The sequence below is a fragment of the Staurois parvus genome, unplaced genomic scaffold (assembly GCF_062004578.1).
Source record: "Staurois parvus isolate SC_StPar_1 unplaced genomic scaffold, SC_StPar_1.0 ptg000089l, whole genome shotgun sequence".
Lineage (NCBI taxonomy): Eukaryota > Metazoa > Chordata > Amphibia > Anura > Ranidae > Staurois > Staurois parvus.
In genome coordinates this window covers 182,724-202,770 of record NW_028317885.1, presented here as the reverse complement: position 1 = coordinate 202,770, position 20,047 = coordinate 182,724, and the positions used below count along the sequence as shown (strand labels likewise).

Genomic DNA, 20,047 nt, shown 5'->3' with positions numbered 1-20,047 from the left:
AGCTGTTTTGGTCTTTGAATTCCATCCAGATACTTTATTTGATGTGGTGGGCTAAGTGTAGACAGTTGATCCCTATTTTACCATGACACCCCCCCCCCCCTTAGGCAGATGGACACCCCCTTCCATATGCTGCGGCTGTGATGGTTTGCTTTGCAGCGCTGCAAAAATGATCAATCCCCCCACTTTGCACTTGGCGGGTAGTACCGGAGCTGGATGCAACATATTCAATTGAATGGGGCTGCACCACAACTGGAAGCCAAATGCTAGGCTCACAGTTGTGTTGTGGTATTCCCACTCAATAAGCCTGTTTGAAGAAAAACAGGTGTTCAGGAGGGGACAGTATTGCCTACTGAATGTCTGTGGCTCAAAATATACCTGAATATGCTAGTTATCTGGCTGTTATGAGGTCCCACTGACTTAAGTGCCTTGAATTTCCTGATCCACACACAAAGTTACAGGTTTGTGTATAACAGGGTGGTTGGGGTTTGGGGAGAGGAGTAGTTGGCATGACATCAAGGCAGCTAGTATTCCCAGAAGGGGATCCCTCTCCACATTTTCTTTCTTGATAGAATGAAGGATGAAAGAGGCAAATACAAATTACTTCCTAGCAGTTGATCAGCAAATATCCATAAATGTATGAAAGAACAAGCATTTAAACTTTTAAAAATCACATAAAAACCCCAGAGTAACTAAAATATGACCTCACTATGCTTTTACATTTAAATTGTAATTCACTTTGATTTTTTTAAATTAATTTTTTAGTCTGTGCATTGTGACTTTATTTACTAGTTCAGTTTTCTATTATACAATAACTGATGTGTCATTAGATAATTATGTTAATGCAATAAAAGATTACATACAGTTACTGTATACAGTGGGGATCGAAAGTTTGGGCACCCCAGCTAAAAATTTGTATTAATGTGCATAAAGAAGGCAAGGAAAGATGGAAAAATCTCCAAAAGGCATCAAATTACAGATTAGACATTCTTATAATATGTCAACAAAAGTTAGATTTTATTTCCATCATTTACACTTTCAAAATAACAGAAAACAAAAAAATGGCGTCTGCAAAAGTTTGGGCACCCTGCAGAGTTAATATCTTGTACTGCCCCCTTTGGCAAGCATCACAGCTTGTAAACGCTTTTTGTAGCCAGCCAAGAGTCTTTCAATTCTTGTTTGAGGTATCTTTGCCCATTCTTCCTTACAAAAGTCTTCCAGTTCTTTGAGATTTCTGGGCTGTCTGTCACGCACTGCTCTTTTAAGGTCTATCTACAGATTTTCAATTATGTTGAGGTCGGGAGATTGTGAAGGCCATGGCAAAACCTTCAGTTTTGAGGTGTGTTTAGGATCATTATCCATTTGTAGAAGCCATCCTCTCTTTAACTTCAGCTTTTTCACAGATGGCATCAAGTTACCATCCAAAATTTGCTGAAATTTTATTGAATCCATTTTTCCTTCTACTCGTGAGATGTTCCCTGTGCCACTGGCTGCAACACAACCCCAAAGCATGATTGATCCAACCCCATGCTTAACAGTTGGACAGGGGTTCTTTTCATTAAATTCTGTGCCCCTTCTTCTTTAAACGTATCTTTGCTCATTCCGGCCAAAAAGTTCAATTTTAACCTCATCGGTCCACAGAACTTGTTTCCAAAATGCATCAGGCTTGTCTACATGTTCATTTGCAAAGTTCAAACGATGATTTTTGTGGTGAGGATGTAGAAGAGGTTTTATTCTGATGACTCTTCCATGAAGACCATATTTGTACAAGTATCTCTTTATAGTGGAATAGTGTACCACAACTCCAGTGTCTGCCAGATCTTTCTGGAGGGATCGTGAAGTCAAACGTGGGTTTTGAATTGTTTTTCTCACAATCCTGCGAGCTGTTCTGTCTGATATTTTTCTTGGTCTTCCAGATCTTGCTTTAACTTCCACTCTTCCTGATGACTGCCATTTCTTAATTACATTCCGAACAGAGGATATTGACATCTGAAAACGCTTTGCTATCTTCTTATAGCCTTCTCCAACTTTGTGAGCATCAACTATTTTTCAGTTTCAGTTTTCTAGACAACTGCTTAGAAGAACCCATGGTGCTGATTGTTGGGGCAAGGTCAGATGAGTCTGGGCATTTAAAACCTTTGAGATTGACATAGCCTGGTCTTCCCAGACGATGATTGAGAACAATCCATGACACTGGCAGGTCTCAGCTTGGCAAAGGGGGACAGTACAAGATATTAACTCTGCAGGGTGCCCAAACTTTTGCAGACGCCATTTTTTTGTTTTCTGTTATTTTGAAAGTGTAAATGATGGAAATAAAATCTAACTTTTGTTGACATATTATAAGAATGTCTAATCTGTAATTTGATGCCTTTTGGAGATTTTTCCATCTTTCCTTGCCTTCTTTATGCACATTAATACAAATTTTTAGCTGGGGTGCCCAAACTTTCGATCCCCACTGTATACTACGCTGGAGATCCAGGAGGAGAATGTCCAGCTGTCAGTCCACGATAAAATGTACCAAGGCCTGGGACAAGCTAAACATAGAGTCTTCCCGGTCCATTGGGTTTTATCAGACTCCGTAAAGAAAGAATGGAAGGATCTAGAAAGGGGCCCTTTTTTTTCTCCAAATCCTTAAGAAGCTTTCCCTTTGAGGAAGACGAGTCCCTGGTCTGGAATAAGAAACTGAGGTTGGATGCGGCCTTCTCGCAGATTTCAAGATGCACGGACCTGGCTTTTGAGGACACATTCTGAAGCATGCAATGGTTAAGAGAGCAGACTCGCTCCTTAAAGTGTGTGACTCTTCCCTGACCAATTTCAAGCCGGCTATGGCCTCCAAGGTGGTGGCGAGAAATTTGGAGTGCTCGTTAGAACAGCCGAGGGATCATGTCGAGGCATGGACCTCCAGGAGGGAGCTTTTGGAGTCCTTCCCGGTCCTGCTAAAAGCCGTGAAGTATATGGCTGACACATCGGCTGAATCTATCAGAATGATGGCCAGGTCTTCAGCGTTGGTCAACTCGGCTAGAACCATCTGGCTCAAGACCTGGTCGGGAGACTCCGCTTCCAAGGTGAAGTTATGCGGAATCCCCCTTTCTGGGGACCTGCTCTTCAGCCCGGATATGGAGTCGGTGGATAGAACGGCGGATAAGAAAAAGGCTTTCCCGTCGAAAAGTAAGAAGCAACCGGTCAGAAAGAATTTTCGTCCTTTTTTTCTCTCAAACCTAAAGAAATAAGGAACAGACCCAGAAAAGAAGTTGGAGTTTCCAGAGAATCGGGGGAAAAGGAGGGGTACTCTTCAGACCCCCAGAGCGGCCATCCAAGAGCCAATGACATCTCTCTTTTGGTGGGAGGGAGGCTTTGGGCCTTCTCACTGTGGGAAGAAGCAATATCAAGTGCCTCCATCAGAAATATTGTGTCCCAGGGGTATGGCCTGGAGTTCTCTCGGACCTCACCAACCAGATTTTGTGTGACCAGTCTCCCAAGGTGTCAGGAGATGGTCTCAGCAATGACATCCCTTTTGAAGTAACTGATGCAGCAGGAGGTCATCATTCAGGTGCCAAGGGAAAAAGAAGGTCGGGAGTTCTATTCACACATCTTCTTAGTCCAAAAGCCTTCAGGGATGTCCCGTCCAATCTTGAATCTAAAGCCACTGAACAGGTCCATTCGGTGCAAGCACTTCCGCATTGATACAATGTTTTCAGTAAGGAAGCTGCTATCCCTGGGTTGCTTCATGGTGACTATTTATCTTGCGGGATGCTTATCTTCATATTCCGATTGCTCAATCTTCTCAGAAGTTTCTCCGACTGGCTGTCAATCTGGAATCGTCCATCTGGCACCTGCAGTTCAGAGCTCTACCCTTCAGCCTGTCATCTTCTCTAAGGGTGTTCGCCAAAGTCATGGAAGAAGCACTAGAACCTCTGAGGTTGAGAGGGATTTTGGTGGTGCCATACTTAGCCAATCTACTCATGTTTGCAGAAACCAAGACACAGCTGCTGTTGGATCGTCCGACAACTCAGGCTCATCTGAGAAGCTTTGGATGGCTGATAAGTTTGGAAAAGTCCAACCTGGTTCCAGCCCAGGGAATAAGGTTCCTGGGTTATATCATAGATTCCGTTCAACAGCGGATATTCCTTCCGGAATAAAATAGAAAGGATCCAGTCGGCCTTGAAGCAGGTGTAGTGCAACCTGTTGGTGTCGGTCAGAGCGGCCATGTCAGTCCTGGGGCTGCTTACCGCCGCCACCCCAGCAGTTCAGTGGGACAGATTCAATTCCTGCCCCCTGCAGGGGGACATCCTGCGAAAGTGGACATATCAGGATCCGCTGGACATGCTTCTAAAGATCACTCCAAAGGTAAAGAGGGCACTTGGTGAAGGCGAGATCTGTCCAATTTAGAGAGGGGCCTGCCATGGTAATTTCCAAAGGCCAAACGATTGGCGAGAGACACGAGTGCATGGGGGTGGGGAGCCCACTTTGGAGATCAGGACACAGGGCCCATGGTCCAAAGCGGAGGCCAGGAAATCCTCCAACTGGAGGGAATTGAAAGCCATCCAGCTGAGTCTTCTTTCCTTTCATCAGTCGGTGAAAGGGCAGCAAATTCAGGTCCTATCGGACAATACATCAGCAGCAGCTTACATTTCAAGGCAGGGGGCACAAGGAGCAGAGGTCTCCCGGAGTTGGCTCTAGAGATCCTGTCTTGGGCAGAAAGGAATTTGGCCTTCTTCTCGGCCATTCACTTGAAAGGCTCGCAGAATTGGCTGGCAAATTTCCTCAGCAGAAGAAAAGTAGTCGAATCTGAGTGGGGATTGAATCAGGGAGTGTTCCAGCTGATCACGGAAGCTTGGGGTGTTCCTCAGGTCGACCTATTTTCAAGCCCCCTAAACACATAGGCATCAGTGTTTTTCTCCCTTCACAGGGAAGACAAGGCTCTGGACCTTCAGAACCTGTCCTCCAGACCCCCTTGGACACTGCCAGTCAGAAAGGGTTTGCTGATCCAGGGGCCAGTGCTGCATCCAGAAGTGGACTGCTAGGAGGGAGATTTTGGAGCAGGAAAGAAGTGACTAGAGCAATTTTATCTGAAAGTATGGAGAAGGTATAATTCCAGGTGTTCAGAGAAGGGTTTCCAGGTGAACAGAGTTGTCAGTCCTGGAATTTCTCCATGAAGGAATGGAGATGGGCCTAGCTGCAAGCACCCTTAAATCTCAAGTAGCAGCTTTATCTGCTTTAATGGAGAAGAGGTTATCCCAGGAGGCGCTAATTATTAAGTTTTTTTTTTTTTAAAGCTTTGGCCAGGACCAGGCCAGTTTCAGTTAGTTTTTCCAAAATAGGATCTGTCTTTAGTTTTACAGGGTCTCACAAAGAAAGATCCAGGCGCTGTCAATTTTCAAACCTTTTTTAGTTCTTTTTCCAGACCGGGTGGTCCTTAGAACGGATTCGGGCTTCCTCCCAAAGATCTCCTCATCCTGTCATCATACTCAGGAAATAGTATTGCCTACCTTCTGCACACCTACAGCTACTCTGGGGGAAGAGGCGTTCCACACGCTAGACGTGAGAAGATGTCTGTTGAGATTTTTGAAAGTGTCAAAAGGGTTTAGAAAGTTGAACTCCTTATTTACACTCTTTACGGGAAACTGCAAGGGAGAGCCTCCAACAGTACTCTGGGCAGATGGCTCAGACAGGCCATCAAAGAAGCCTATGGGGCACTAGACAAAGTACCTCGGGTGGAGGTTGCATTACACTCTACAAGATCGGTGGCGGCCTCTTGGGCTGAAAAGGCTGGTATATTTCCGGAACAGATTTGCAAAGTGGCTACGTGGTCCAGTTTCTCCATATTTATACTCCATTATAGAGTGGATTTGTTGGCTGCGACAGACCAGTCTTTTAGCAGGAAGGTCCTGCAAGCGGTGGTCCCACCCTAAGGGTAAGTTACTTGGTTATCTTCTCCAGGTGCTGTCCTGAAGGGTGAGGGGAGAAATGCTTAGTTAGACTTACCAGTGACAGTATTTCTAGGAGCCCTTCAGGACTGCAGCCTCTAACCCTCCTTTTTTGTTATGTCTGTAATTCTGTGGTTGGCATGGTATCTGTTTTTTCTGTTTTCCAGCATGTCAGAGGTTACTCAGCTATAACTGAGGGCATGGTGAAAGAGGTGGACTTTTAAGCTGCGGTGTTTCCTGTGTTATGGGTGGAGCTGCCTCTCTCCAGGTGCTGTCCTGAAGGGATCCTAGAAATAGTCACCGGTAAGTCTAAGGATGTTTTTTTTTTAAGTGCTTGTCATAGGATGTTTAAGTAGGGGTAGCTGGGAATTGCCTGACCTATCCAGGGGAGGCCTGAGAGTGGTACCAGGGAGCAGTCCTCTTCCAAGGATATCCATAGTTTGAAGGCTCCATGCTTAAACCAATCTATGACTCAGGTCATGTGTGTGGCTGTATATGAACCATAGTTTCTTGGGTTCCCTGTTCCCATTGCTGATGACTTTCTGAGCAGCACCACACTCATCGACCCACCCAGGCTGAACAGTGAATGATTATTGTACCAATACACAATTCAACAGCTAAAAATTTACTATGGCATTAATCACTACAACAAGCAAGTGAAACAGTTGCAAAATATTGCATACACTTTGTAATAAACAGATCAGTGAATAACCCCTTATCAGTATATTTTGGGAGGTCCTGTCTAAGGGGCAATACAAGAACAATGGTCTGGCACACTCTGGCAAATCCTCCCCTGCTGGTCTGAGTGTTAGGGCCCAAATCTGACATAAGGCTCTTCAAACCCGGGTATACATGTGACAACCAAAAATGTAAATGTATTTTATTGGGATTTTTTGTGATAGACCAACACAAAGTGGAAAGAAAATGATAAATGGTTTTCAACATTTTTTACAAATATCTGAAAAGTGTGATATGCATTTGTATTCAGCCCCCTTTACTCTGATACCCCTAACTAAAATCTAGTGGAACCAATTGCCTTCAGAAGTCACCTAATTAGAGTACACCTGTGTGTAATTTAATCTCAGTATAAATACAGCTGTTCTGTGAAGCTCTCAGAAGTTTGTTAGAGAACATTAGTGAAAAAACAGCATCATGAAGGCCAAGGAACACACCAGACAAGTCAGGGATAAATTTGTGAAGAAGTCTAAAGCGGGGTTAGGTTGTAAAAAAAAAAATATATCCCAAACTTTGAACATCTCACGGAGCACTGTTCAATCCAAGAGTATGGCACAACTGCAAACCTACCAAGATATGGCCATTCACCTAAACTGACAGGCTGAGCAAAGAGAGCATTAATCAGAGAAGCAGCCAAGAGGCCCATGGTAACTCTGGAGGAGCTGCAGAGATCCACAGCTCAGGTGGGAGAATCTGTCCACAGGACAACTATTAGTCATTCAGTCCACAAATCTGACCTTTATGGAAGAGTGGCAAGAAGAAAGCCTTTGTTGAAAGAAAGTCATAAGTCCCATTTGCAGTTTCTGAGAAGCCATGTGGGGGACACAGCAAACGTGGAAGAAGGTGCTCTGGTCAGATGAGACCAAAATTTAACTTTTTGGCCTAAAAGCAAAACGCTATGTGTGTCGGAAAAACTAGCTGGTCAGAGTTGATAGGTAGATGGAGCCAAATATAGGGCGATCTTAGAAGAAAACCTGCTAGAGTTTGCAAAAGACCTGAGACTGGGGCGGAGGTTCACCTTCCAGCAGGACAACGACCCTAACCATACAGCCAGAGCTACAATGGAATGGTTTAAATCAAAGAATATACATGTGTTAGAATGATCCAGTCAAAGTCCAGGCCTAAATCCAATTGAGAATCTGTGGCAAGACTTGGAAAATTGGTGTTCAGATGCTTTTCCCCCAGTGACTTAGGAAGTAATGAGCCACCAAAGCTCTTCTACTTGGAGATGGATCCCAGCACCATCTGAAGTCTAAGAAAGGGTTTTAGTAGCTACTTTCACACTGAACCACCAATAAAAAGTAAAGTATATTGACACATTTGCCACTTCAGCCATGATCAATTGCCGACCCACAACCTCTACAAGCACAACCTGTGGAATCTTCACTAGGCAAATAGCATTATGTTTAGATAAAGTATAATGGGGTCATGCTCTGCTTTTATACAAATATTCAGATGCTCTCTACATAACACTAGACACCTAAGCCGCTTAAGTGCACCATAAAATGTAGAATAAAGACAATGCTGTTGTCAGTTTCATCTATAACAAGTCATTCCTAAAATAATAATTCCAAACATCAGTGAAACAATTAAAATATAACTAAAGGGAAAACTTTTTTTTTTTTTGTTTTGGATAGATTGGAGAGGGATTGGGATTGGAATTGTTTACCATTATCATCGAGAATGAAAGTAAAATCCCAAATTTTGAGTTGTCCTCAGAAAAGTAGTAGAGGGGAAATCTTTCAATGGGAGCACTAGTTCTGGTGACTGGAGGGGATGGCAAGGAAATCCCTTAATTTACTGGGATTTCCTTTCATCTTCTATTTGGGTTATAGGACAGTAAGTGAAGGTAAATCTTTCTAATGGGACAAAGATGGCCAAAAAAAACCCCGATGGGTTATAACCCTCCTTTACTCTATCCAAAATGAAAAAAAAATAAAGTTTTACGTATAGATCAGCTTTAACCACTTGCCGACCAGCCACTGTAGAAAAACGGCTACAGTGTGACACCGCTGCCCCGCCGATCGCGGCCGCGGGTGTCAATCGCCGGATCCCAGATTGTTTACAATGCAGCTCTGCTCCCTGTTAGTTCCTAACACACTGTTCCTGAGAGCGCAGTTTAGCTCTCTGGATCAGTGTGTTCCTGTGAAGTACACCCCCCGCCCACTAGTAAAACACTCCCATCACACACTTAACCCTTTGAATAAAAATGTTAACCCCTTCCTCCTCAGTGCCATTAGTACAGTGTCCCTTTTTTTTTTTTTTTGTTTTGCACTGATCACTGTATTGGTGTCACTGGGGATGTCAGTGACCCCAAGTCAGTTCCCCCCCAGTGTCAAAATGTCCGCCTCAGTCCTGTCATAAGTCGCTGATCGCTGCCATTATTAGTATTAAAAAAAAAATCCCAGTATCTTTCCCGCCATTTGTAGACGCTATAACTTTCACGTAAACCAATTAATTTACACATATTGAGATTTTTTTTTTTAGCAAAGACATGTCGCAGAATACATTTTGGCCGAAATTTATGACGAAATTTGATTTTTACATTTTTTTTTACTGGACATGTTTCATGGCAAAAAGTTATTGTTTTTTCCCTCAAAATTGTCAGCTTTTTTTTTTTTTTTTTTATAGCGCAAAAAATAAAAAATTTAATTTGGGGGCAGTGTTGCATGACCGCGCAATTGTCAGTTAAAGTAACGCAGCACCGTAACACAAACCGCTTCTGTAACCGCTTCCTGACTGCCCTATAGCAGAAATACTGCTACAGGGCGGCATGGGTGCGCAAAATCACATATATATGATTTGCGCTCCCGTGGTTTTGATGCCCCTCCCAGATAGCGTCAGATTGCCCGTCAATACACCAGTCATCACATTTAACCCCTTGACTGCCAGGAAGACGCTCATACACAATAAACCTCCATTGCTAGTATAGTGTCTGAACAGATCAATATCTTTGATCAGGTCAGCACTATACCAAGGTTCACAAGGCAGCAAGTGCAGTGTTAGTAGGTCACTGTCACTTGATACATTGCACACAAAACTGCAGTGTTGGTAGAATCAGGCCTGATCTCTGTTAGCACTTGCTGGTAAATTTTGATGACTCTCATATGCAGCAGAGTGCTAGTACTAGTGCCGCGCTACCTTTTGGTAAACTGGCGAGCACCAGCGGTCTAGTACATCTTGGTCTTTCACATACCTCTTAGATTGTAAGCTCCCAGGATCAGGGCCCTCCTAACCCTCTTGTATTGAACTGTATTGTAGCTGTATTTTCTCCTGTTATACTGTAAAGCACTCAGCAAACTGTTGGCGCTATATAAATCCTGTATAATAATAATAATACCAGCACTGCAGTATGACTTGGTAACGTGGTGAGTCCCATAAGTCCAGTACAAGCCGGTGCGGTGGCGAGCACAAGTATTGTCCCGCAGCCACCAAGAATTTGCACACAGGCCCATAGAGCTCCCAGTATCCTTCCGGATATGCTTGCAAATCCTGATTGACAGCCCACAAATTCTGCAGCACCCGTACTTCCCCCATTCACTGTCCAAACCGGAGTTCAGGTGGAAATTGCAAATTTAACTACTCCCCTTGATTTTTGGAGCTGTTTTTCAGGGAAGATCTGTATGCGTTGATTGTGGATCAAAGCAATTTATATGCACAACAATTTATCGCCGCCAACCCAAATGCAAACCTTGCCAGAGCAGTCGCATGGAAACTCATTACGGTTTCCGAATTCACATTTTTTGGGGGCCTAACCCTCAACATGGGCATTACTAAAAGAAATGAATTGCGGTTGTATTGGTCCGCAGACCCGATTCATCATATGCCGTGTTCTTAGCTGCCATCGCCAGGCATAGATATGAGAGTATAATGTGTTTTATGCATTTCAACGACAATACACTCTGTCATCCTTGGGGTGACCCTGAATTTGATCGGCTACACAAAATTCAGCCCCTTGCAAATCACCTTAACCAAAAATTTGCAGATGTCTATACTCCCCAGCAAAAAATCTGCGTTGATGAGTCCCTGACTAATTTTTCTGGCCCCCTTGCATTCAAACAATTTCTCCCCAGCAAGCGTGCCAGATATGGGGTCAAGATGTAGAAGACCTATGAGAGGACAACAGGCTATACATATAAGTTTCGGATTTACGAGGGAAAAGATAGTCATGTGGAGCCCCTCAGATGCCCAGACTACATGGGGAGTAGTGACAAGATAGTTTGGGACTTGGTGTCATCCTTTTTCCACATGAGGTACCACTTATACGTGGACAATTTTTATTCAAGCGTGCCACTATTTAGACAATATGTACAATCTTGGAACTGGCGCATGTGGGAAAGTGTGATCTAATGTGTGCCCACCATTAGAAGTGGGTGGATGCAGGGCGGTATATTCTGATGGTGGGCATACCACACACTTTTTCTGGCAGAGATTTCTTCTCTTTTTTTCGTTCAGTCCACAGGCTGCATACAAAAAAAAAAAAGAACATAGTATATATACCCAACAAGGTACTGGTACATCACTGGACTTTGGTTATACCAGGATGATGCCTACGGCTGCAGGCATCATCCTGGTATCATTTTTTTCAGCCGGCGATCGGCTTTCATGTAAAAGCAATCCTAGTAGCTAATTAGCTGCAGGATTGCTTTTACAAGCAGTGGGATATGATGCCCCCCTCCCCCGCTGCCTTTCACGGCCTTCTCGGGCAGTCTCGTGCCATCGGGGGAACCTGAGAATGCAGCTGGTGTTTCTGTCAGCTGACCATAGAGCTGATTGGAGACCAGAGTGGTGCCAATCATCTCTATAGTGTAAGAAGAAAGAAGCTACGAGCATTTCATCACTTCAGTGTCGCAGGATATAAACAGCGCCATTTGTAAATTGGGAAAGCATCTGATCACACCAATCTTGGTTTGATTAGATAATGTAAGGGCAGAGGAGATATCTAGAGTCTCATAGACCCCAGATTTCTCAAAAAAGAATATATGACAATTCCCATTGAAGTTATAGGGGATATTTGCATTCCTTGTGATAGCATTAAAAGTGATCAAAAAAAAAATTAATGGTACAGTGTAAAAATAATTAAAAAAAATCAAAATCACTTAAAAAAAAACAAAAAAAACCACCCCTCCCATGTGCACACACCTGTGTGCACAAGCCTTGACCCTGTGCCGGTATGTAAACAGCGGTTGCACCATACATGTGAGGTATCACCGTGAACGTCAGATCAAGGACAGTAATTCTAACACTAGACCTCCTCTGTAAATCTAAAATGTTAGCTTTTAAAGCTTTGCCTATGGATATTAAAAATGTATGCAGTTTGTCGCCATTGCACGGGGCATGCGCAGTTTTAAAGCATGTCATGTTTGGTATCTATTTACTCGGCATACCATCATCTTTTATATCTTAGCAAATAATTGGCCAATATATTGTGTTTTTGTGCATTAAAAGTAAAAAAAAGTGTTTTGTTTTTTTTTAATTGCTTTTGAAAAATCGCTGTGCAAGTACTATGCCATAAAAAATTGTAGTACCCACCATTTTATTCACTAGGGTGTCTGCTTTAAAAATATATATCATATGTACTCTCCAGCGCCTCAGGATATGCACAGCCAAAAGGGAAGCCAAGGGTACCAGGACAGCGACAACCAAAAGGAAATGTTCCAGGGGCGCAGCCCTCCTCAGACGGGGAAATCAGCCACTGGATAGAGAGAAAACAGGTGGCGCACACACCTAGTGCATTATCCAAGGTTTATTGTAGGAATTAAATCATAAAAACATACTCACAGGCGAAGCATGTATCTAAAAAGCATAGAAAAATGACAATGGCCACAACGGCGGGCAAGGTGTTCTCACAGTCAGTGCGGTCAAATGGCTGACGCGTTTCGGGGACGAATCCCTTTCCTCAGAGCTGATGACCAACCTCTGATGCTGATGCACGATGAATGGAAAGTAAAGTAAGAGCCCTGCTGTTGATGCCTCCGGCATGGGTATATATGGAATTACTCCCCAAAATACATTCTTCTACTTCTCCCGAGTTTGGGGGTACCACACGTGAGAGACTTTTTGGCAGTCTAGCCAAGTACAGGACCCCAAAATCCAATAAGCACCTTCAGGCTTTTAAAGGGCTTTATTTCCTCATTACACTTCCAGACTACCTATCACAGTTTCGGAGGCCCTGAAATGCCAGGATAGCACCTAACCCCCCCAAATGACCCCTTTTTGGAAAGTAGACACCCCAAGGAATTTGATAAGAAGCATGGTAAGTATTTTGCAGATCTCATTTTGTCAGGGATCCGGGTATGACCAGAAATGTGTGGACTTACACAGGGAAGTAACAGGCTTCAGGAATGATGTAATAACCATATAATTTATTGTTAGCCGCCCAAATATACAAAACGCATAGTAACAAAACCAAACTTCCACTAATATCAGTATGTGCTAGAACACAGGCGTAGTCAGGGCTGGAGAGGTGGAATGGTCAGGCAGGCCGTATGGTTCTGTCAGATACCGCCTGGCGGTATCTCTAGCAATCCACAGGACAGGATTCCCCAGAGCTCGGAGTCTAAGTCCTAGTCTGCTTGTTCACCAGGGCCCCTGATGGTGGGGATGGACTTGGAGCAGACAGTGACCAGGTCGTGGCCCCTGAGTACACCCACCTGTGGTAGAGGGATCCGCCAGAGGTATACACTGGTAAGAGCCTGACGTGAAGAGGCAGATAGGTCCGTGCAGGACAGATGGATGGCAGGGTAGCAAGAGTGGTCAGACAGGTCAGGTCGCTAACAGTGGGGACAGCACGGTACAAGGCAGCAGGCAAAGAGTAGTCGGGTCACTCGCCGGGTTCGGTAACAGGAGTTCAGATCAATTGGGATATTCAGAAGATTAGTCAAACGAGCCAGGGATCAGAGCAGGAGAAGTCAGCAAGGTCAGGATCAAGCAGGGTCGGCAGCAAGGCAATCAGGAGTACAGGACAATCAGGAACAAGATACAGGGGCTCATGGGACAACACCAAGGCACTGATTGCAGGCCTGGTGCTGCTTAAATATACCTCCTGCAATCAGCCTCAGGTGATGGCTTGATTGCAGGAGTGCGATCCTGGCTGCTGAAAGCACCCGCTGGCAAGCACCGGTACTGCAGCCCGCACAGCAGGTGAGTCCATTTCTGACACACCTGCTGGCAAGCACCTGTACTGCAGCCCACATGGCAGGTGAGCCCATTCCTGACACATTTGTTGCCACAAGCTTTTGGAAAATGAAGAAAAAAAGCAAAAACATATTTTTTCTATTTTTTTTATATTTAAAAACCTTGTGAGAAAAAATTAGATCTGCAAAATAATCACCATGCCTCCTTTTAAATTCCTTGGGGTGTCTACTTTCCAGAAAGGGGTCATTTGGGGGGGAGTTGGTGCTATCCTGGCATGTCAGGGCCTTCGAAACTGTGATGGGTATTGAGGAAGTTATGTACCTTCAGGCTTTCAAAGTGGTCATTGGATCTCAGGCTCCTGTATGTGGCTAGACTCCCAAAACGTCTCGCACATGTGGTATCCCCATACTCGGTAGAAGTAGCAGAATGTATTTTGGGGTGTAATTCCACATATACCCATGGCTTGTGTGAGAAATATATAATTTAAATGACAACTTTGTGTAAAAAAAAAAAAAATGTTTTTGTCATTTTCCAGAAACTTGTGAAAAATAAATAAATCTTACATGGACTCAATATGCCTCTCCGCAGATAGCTTAGGGTGTCTACTTTCCAAAAAGGGGTAATTTAAGGGTGTTTGTACTACCCTGGTATTTTAGCACCTCAAGAAATGTGATGAGCAGTCAGAAAGTAAAAGCTGTGTGAATTCCATTTATCTATACCATAGTTTGTAGACGCTATAACTTTCACACAGAGCAATAAATATACACTTACTGGGATTTTTTTTAACCAAAACATGTAGCAGAATACATTTTGGCTTAAATTTATGACAAAATTTTAGTTTTTTTTGGATATTTTTTGACCACAATGAAAAAATATTGTTTTTTAAAAAAAAGTTTTTTGGGTTTTTTTTCAAACATTTTTTAGTTTATAGTGCCAAAAATAAAAAGTGCACAGGTGCTCAAATACCACCAAAAGAAAGCTCTATTTGTGTGAAAAAAGGCATACATTTCATTTATGTACCGTATTGCATGACCACGCAATTGTCCGTTAAACTAGCGCAGCGCTGTATAGCAAAAAAATGGCGTAAATTGCAGTATCTATACCATAGTTTGTAGACACTATAACTTCCACACAAAGCAATCAATATACACTTATTGGGATTTTTTTTTTTACCACAAACATGTAGCAGAATACATTTTAGCCTAAATTTATAACTAACTTTGAGTTTACTATATATTTTTTATAGCTGAAAGTAAAAAATTATCATTTATCTTCAAAATTTTTGGTCTTTTTTTGTTTATAGCGTGAAAAATAAAAAGTGCACAGGTGATCAAATACCACCGTAAGAAAGCTCTATTTGTGTGAAAAAAAAGGACGTAAATTTTGTTTGGGTACAGCATTGCATGACCGCGCAATTATCGGTTGAATAAGGGCTTGTTCACACTTGACTGTTTTACCAACGCTTGCCAAACGCCCCTATAGTGTTTGGCAAGCATTGGTCCGGCGTTTGCGGAGCGTTTTTTTAATGCTCGGCAAATGCCGCATGCGCGGTTTAGCGGAGGATGCTAGGCATTTGCGGAACGTTCAAAATGCCCCACAAACGCCTATAATGCAGTTTGAATGGTGTTACTGCTCAGCAAACTCCTCGCAACCGCACCGCAAACGCCGGCCAGGCATTTGCGGAGCGGCACCATAGACTAGAATAGGAGGCTTCAACGCCTCCTGACTCGACCAGAGGCGTCCATTTTGCCGTGAGGCAACGCGATGCGACGCAAACGCTCCCGTTAGAACAGCACCATGTGCTGTAATGTGCAGAATTGGCAGAGGCGTTTTGGGAAGCGGTAAAAACGCTTCCCAAACGCCTCTCTGCTGCCTGCACACAACGCTAGTGTGAACGTAGCCTTAGTGCAGCACCGAGTAGCAAGAAGAGGCCTGGTCAATAAGGGGGGTAAATCCTCAGGTGTGCAAGTGGCTAAAGTAAAACTGTTATACCTAATCCAAAGGGTGGTGAGTGAGGGAAGAATTGGACTGATAAAAGGGAGGGTCTTGACAATAGGCCGAATGGGGGAAATAAAGTACAAATGAAAGAGGGAGAAAAAGGAGAGAAGGAATAGAAGATCAGTCACAGAAAAAAAAGAGAAAAGATTGAAGGAAAAAAGTTATGAGATAAAAGTAAGAAAAAAAGATGAGACATAGGAATCAGTTAAGGGAAGGATTTAAGGGAAAGAAAAAATAAAGAACTGTACGAGGAAAAGGATTGAAGAGATACAGCCTCTTTTGCCAGGTATGGCTCTGAATCGAATGACCCAATTAATTTGTTATGGAGATATCTAAAATTGTTCCAGTATTTGATATTTGCGTGGGAATAGTAGACAGTAACCTTATTAAGGCGGGCTGGAAAGAGAGCTGCACGGGAACTGTGTACAACTTTCCAAGTAAGGCATTGGGCTGACATATCCTCCTTCCTAAGTCTGTGTAATGATGTGTGGCTTTACCTGTAAACTGACTGCTGGAGTGGTTAGCTCTTTGGTGGTGGGGAATTCATTAACAATGCTATTAGTATTATACAGTATGAAGGGGTTATGGACTGCCACTGGTCACTGATGCATTTGTGGCCAGTGGCAGTTAAAGCGGACCTCCACACAAAAGGGGAAGGTCTGCTTTAATGCTTTGTCCCCCAATCCCGATTAAGGATTGGCACCTTTGGGGAGCGGGGGGGAGTGGGTACTTGAATTTGACAGCTACCTGCTTCTAAGGCGATCAGAAGCGGAAGTTGCCCCTCCCTCCCAGTCTTCTGGGACACGTGACCGGTCCTAGAAGACTACGGGACCATTAACAAAGCACAGCACTGAAGCAGCAAGCTGTCAAAGCCGGGTGCCCACACTGAAGATGGCGGCGCCTGGGAGAGAAGAAGGCTGGTAAAACCAGCCATGGTGAGGACACCGCTGGATCTCAGGATAGGTAAGTGTCTGTAGTTTAAAAGTCAGCAGCTACAGTTTTTATAGCTGCTGACTTATTTATTTATTTTTTTTAAATCAACTGGAACTCCGCTTTAATTAATCCCTTTGTGCTGCATGCGTGGCCCCAATTTTAGTGTGAACCCCTTTTGCGGCAGCATGAAGGGGTTAATTAACACGGGCACTGTTGCCACTAATACAGCACAAAGGGGTTAATTAATTGCCACTGGTCACTAATACATCAGTGACCAGTGGCAGTACATTAACCTCTTCATCCTGCATAATACGAATAGTATTGTTAATCATTTGTTTTTAACAACTCCTGTTTACCTGGTGGTGTGTTTAGCACATTTAAGACACCCACTCACCTAGCCAATCCAGCCTCCTTGGTCCTGCGCCATCTTGTTTTACTGTCATGTTATTTGGTAGGTTTCTGGCTGTTCCCGATTCAGCCAACACACCTCCTGATGACATGCTGATAGGCCAGTCCCCTCCTCCTTTAGTGAAGGGACACTTACTCTTTCGTAAGGGGAGGGGGTGTGGTTTGCCATTTTCGTCCTGGGCACCAGATGACCTTATCCTGACACTGGCTTTACCTCTCCTTACAATTATGTGTTGTGAGATTTCTTGAGGTTACATAGAACAAGTCCATATTTATTGTTAGAACTCGCTTTGTAGCAAGGAAACTATACAGTATAGCAAAAGGTGCTTTATGTACAAATTTGTAGAGGACTGAAAAAGTGGGGTGAACAGAAAAAAAAAAAAAAACGGATTCCTCCAATCACACAGATGAGGTGGATGGAGGACTTCCACACCCCTCTACCAGGACATTATATTCTGACAGCGCGACTTGGTGCTGTCAGAATACACTGATCAGCAGCTGCAAGCCGCTGATCGACAAACGTTTTCACAACTTGTCCATTCAACTTCTGTTGAACAGGAAGGGTAATATACTGACTGAAGATCAGCAGCCATCTATGGTCAGCCGTATTGGTCTCCTGATACCGTCAGCATGTTCTGTTCCTCTGGCCAATGGTTAGGTAAAGTCTAAATCCAAATTTTAGACTATGTAACATGTTATATCCAAGCAGACTGATCACAGTTGCAAAGCACATTTTTTGCTGCAAATATGGGTGCATGTATTATTCTCTGTAAAACCTTCTGGCAGGAGTGTGTGTATATCTGACAAGCTGACTGCCAGCTACCAGATGGAAGCGATCTGGCGGCTGTTCAGCCACCAGATTGCTTCCACACACCCCGCTAACGCATCCCCGCACATATGTTTGCCTCTTCCAGAAGTTGAGACTGTTCTAACCCTGTCTGTATCAAACTAACATTATTATTATTTGTCTAACTCCTATTCCCATTCAGGGCTTTTTCCATTTAATAAATCCCATTCAACAGTTCTAGGTGTGTTGGTGTTACTCATGTCCAGGTACAGAATGGGTGATCACTGGGAGAAACAGAAGGATCCATTCAACCAGTGGCTCCTCTAAGGGTAACATATATGGAAAGATTAAATGAGTTACAACCTATGGCTGTACATTCACTGCCTGCATAAATCTAAAAAACAGAAAAATGGAAAATTGATTAACAGATACTTACCGTAATTTTCTTTTCCTGATGAGCTCCATGTCAGCACAGCTGGGTAAGGACCCCCCCCCCATGATTCCAGGACCAAACTCATAAATTTGAGCCCACCTGCAGCCTCAGCATTCTGTAACTGGTCCTACAAAGCTGGGTGGGAATTGTTCTGATGTGACACTCATCAGGAAAGGAAAATTTTGGTATGTATCTGTCATTCAATTTTCCATTTTCCTGACAGCACAATGTCAGCACAGCTGGGAAATAACTAGCCACACAGGGGAGGGATAATGCTACACACTCAATTCTGGCTAAAAGCAGAAGCCAGGATGCCTCTGCCAGACTCAACTGTCATTAAGACTGCTTCTATACAGTAATGAGCCATGAATGTATATAAGACTCTCAGTGGCTGCCTTACAGATAGTGTCTGGGAACACTCAGCCTGCTGCCGCTCACAAGGACGGGACTTTTTGGGTGGACAGTGATGTGACCCTCTGCCACAGTTAACCCTTTCAACTTGTAGGTCAAGAAGATGAGCTTCACCAACCAAGAGGCAATAATCTTCTTGGAAGCCGTGAAATCATTGCATGCTCCACCTGGAATGATAAACAAGTGCTCCGACTTCCTGATGCCAGATGTCACCTTGATGTAACATTTTAAAGCTTGGCTCACATCTGATGGGCTAACTTCTTGTGTGCTTGGGTGTGAGATATGGACTCTGAAGGCCACTTAGGCATGATCTTGATCATCCTATCTGGGATAAACTTAAGAAAGGGTACTTTAGGGGGGGCGCTCGTGAGCAGCAACCAGGATGGCTGCTTTTTAAAATCCCACCTCGGCCGCCGGACACATCGGCCGATCTTCGCCCTCCAGGGGGGGTCCCCCTGTCTCCTCTCTGGCCCCCTGTCTCCCTGGTGCCCTGATGGGCAAAAAAACGCCGGCCGCCCGTGCCTCCAGCTCCCGGCGGGCCACTCCGGAGTTTGCGGCCTACCCGCCGGAGATCGCGGCTGAAGCCGCGGCCTCGATTTTTGGCCGGCCGCCAGACACTTCCAAGACCCCGGCCGCAGATTCGCGGCTCCCGCCGGGGACCTCAGATAGAGCCCCAGACGCAATTTTGGGTCCCTCGCTGTCACCATCCCTGGGTGGGTCGGACCCTGGCAGTGGGGAGGACCTGGCACCAGAGCCATCCCTGCAGTCTCCGATCCCATCCCTGCGGGATGCTGAGCTCCTACGCCGCTTTAAGTGCATGTTGCAGTCCGAGTTGTCCTCCGCTACCTCCAAGCTGGCCGATCGTCTTTCACGGGAAATTCGGGAGTTGGGCAATCGGACGAACGACCTTGAAGATAAGATGGACGCGGCAGTCACGGTCATGGAAAATCACGAACAGGATCTGTGCGACCTCAAGAAAGAATTGGCGGACACGCTACTACGGCTTGAGGATTTCGAAAACCGTTCCCGCCGTGGCAATCTGCGGTTAAGGGGTATCCCGGAAACGGTCACAGATCTTACTTCTACTGCTACTGCTCTGTTCCAGGAGCTGACACCCGCTATTCCCATAGACCGGCTTGAATTTGACCGCATACATCGTGCATTGGGCCCCAGACGACCGGAGGGGCCCCCCAGGGACATTATCATCAAGTTTACGTATTACCGCACTAAGGAAACTATCCTCTTGGCGGCTAGGAACAACCCTGACCTCAGCTTCCAGGG

At 44.4% G+C, this 20,047-nt stretch overlaps 1 pseudogene; it reads left to right on the top strand.

The window, feature by feature from the left end:
• Window positions 1-2,822: 2,822 nt before the first annotated feature.
• LOC149468327 (uncharacterized) lies at window positions 2,823-4,136 on the top strand (annotated as a pseudogene).
• Window positions 4,137-20,047: the final 15,911 nt, after the last annotated feature.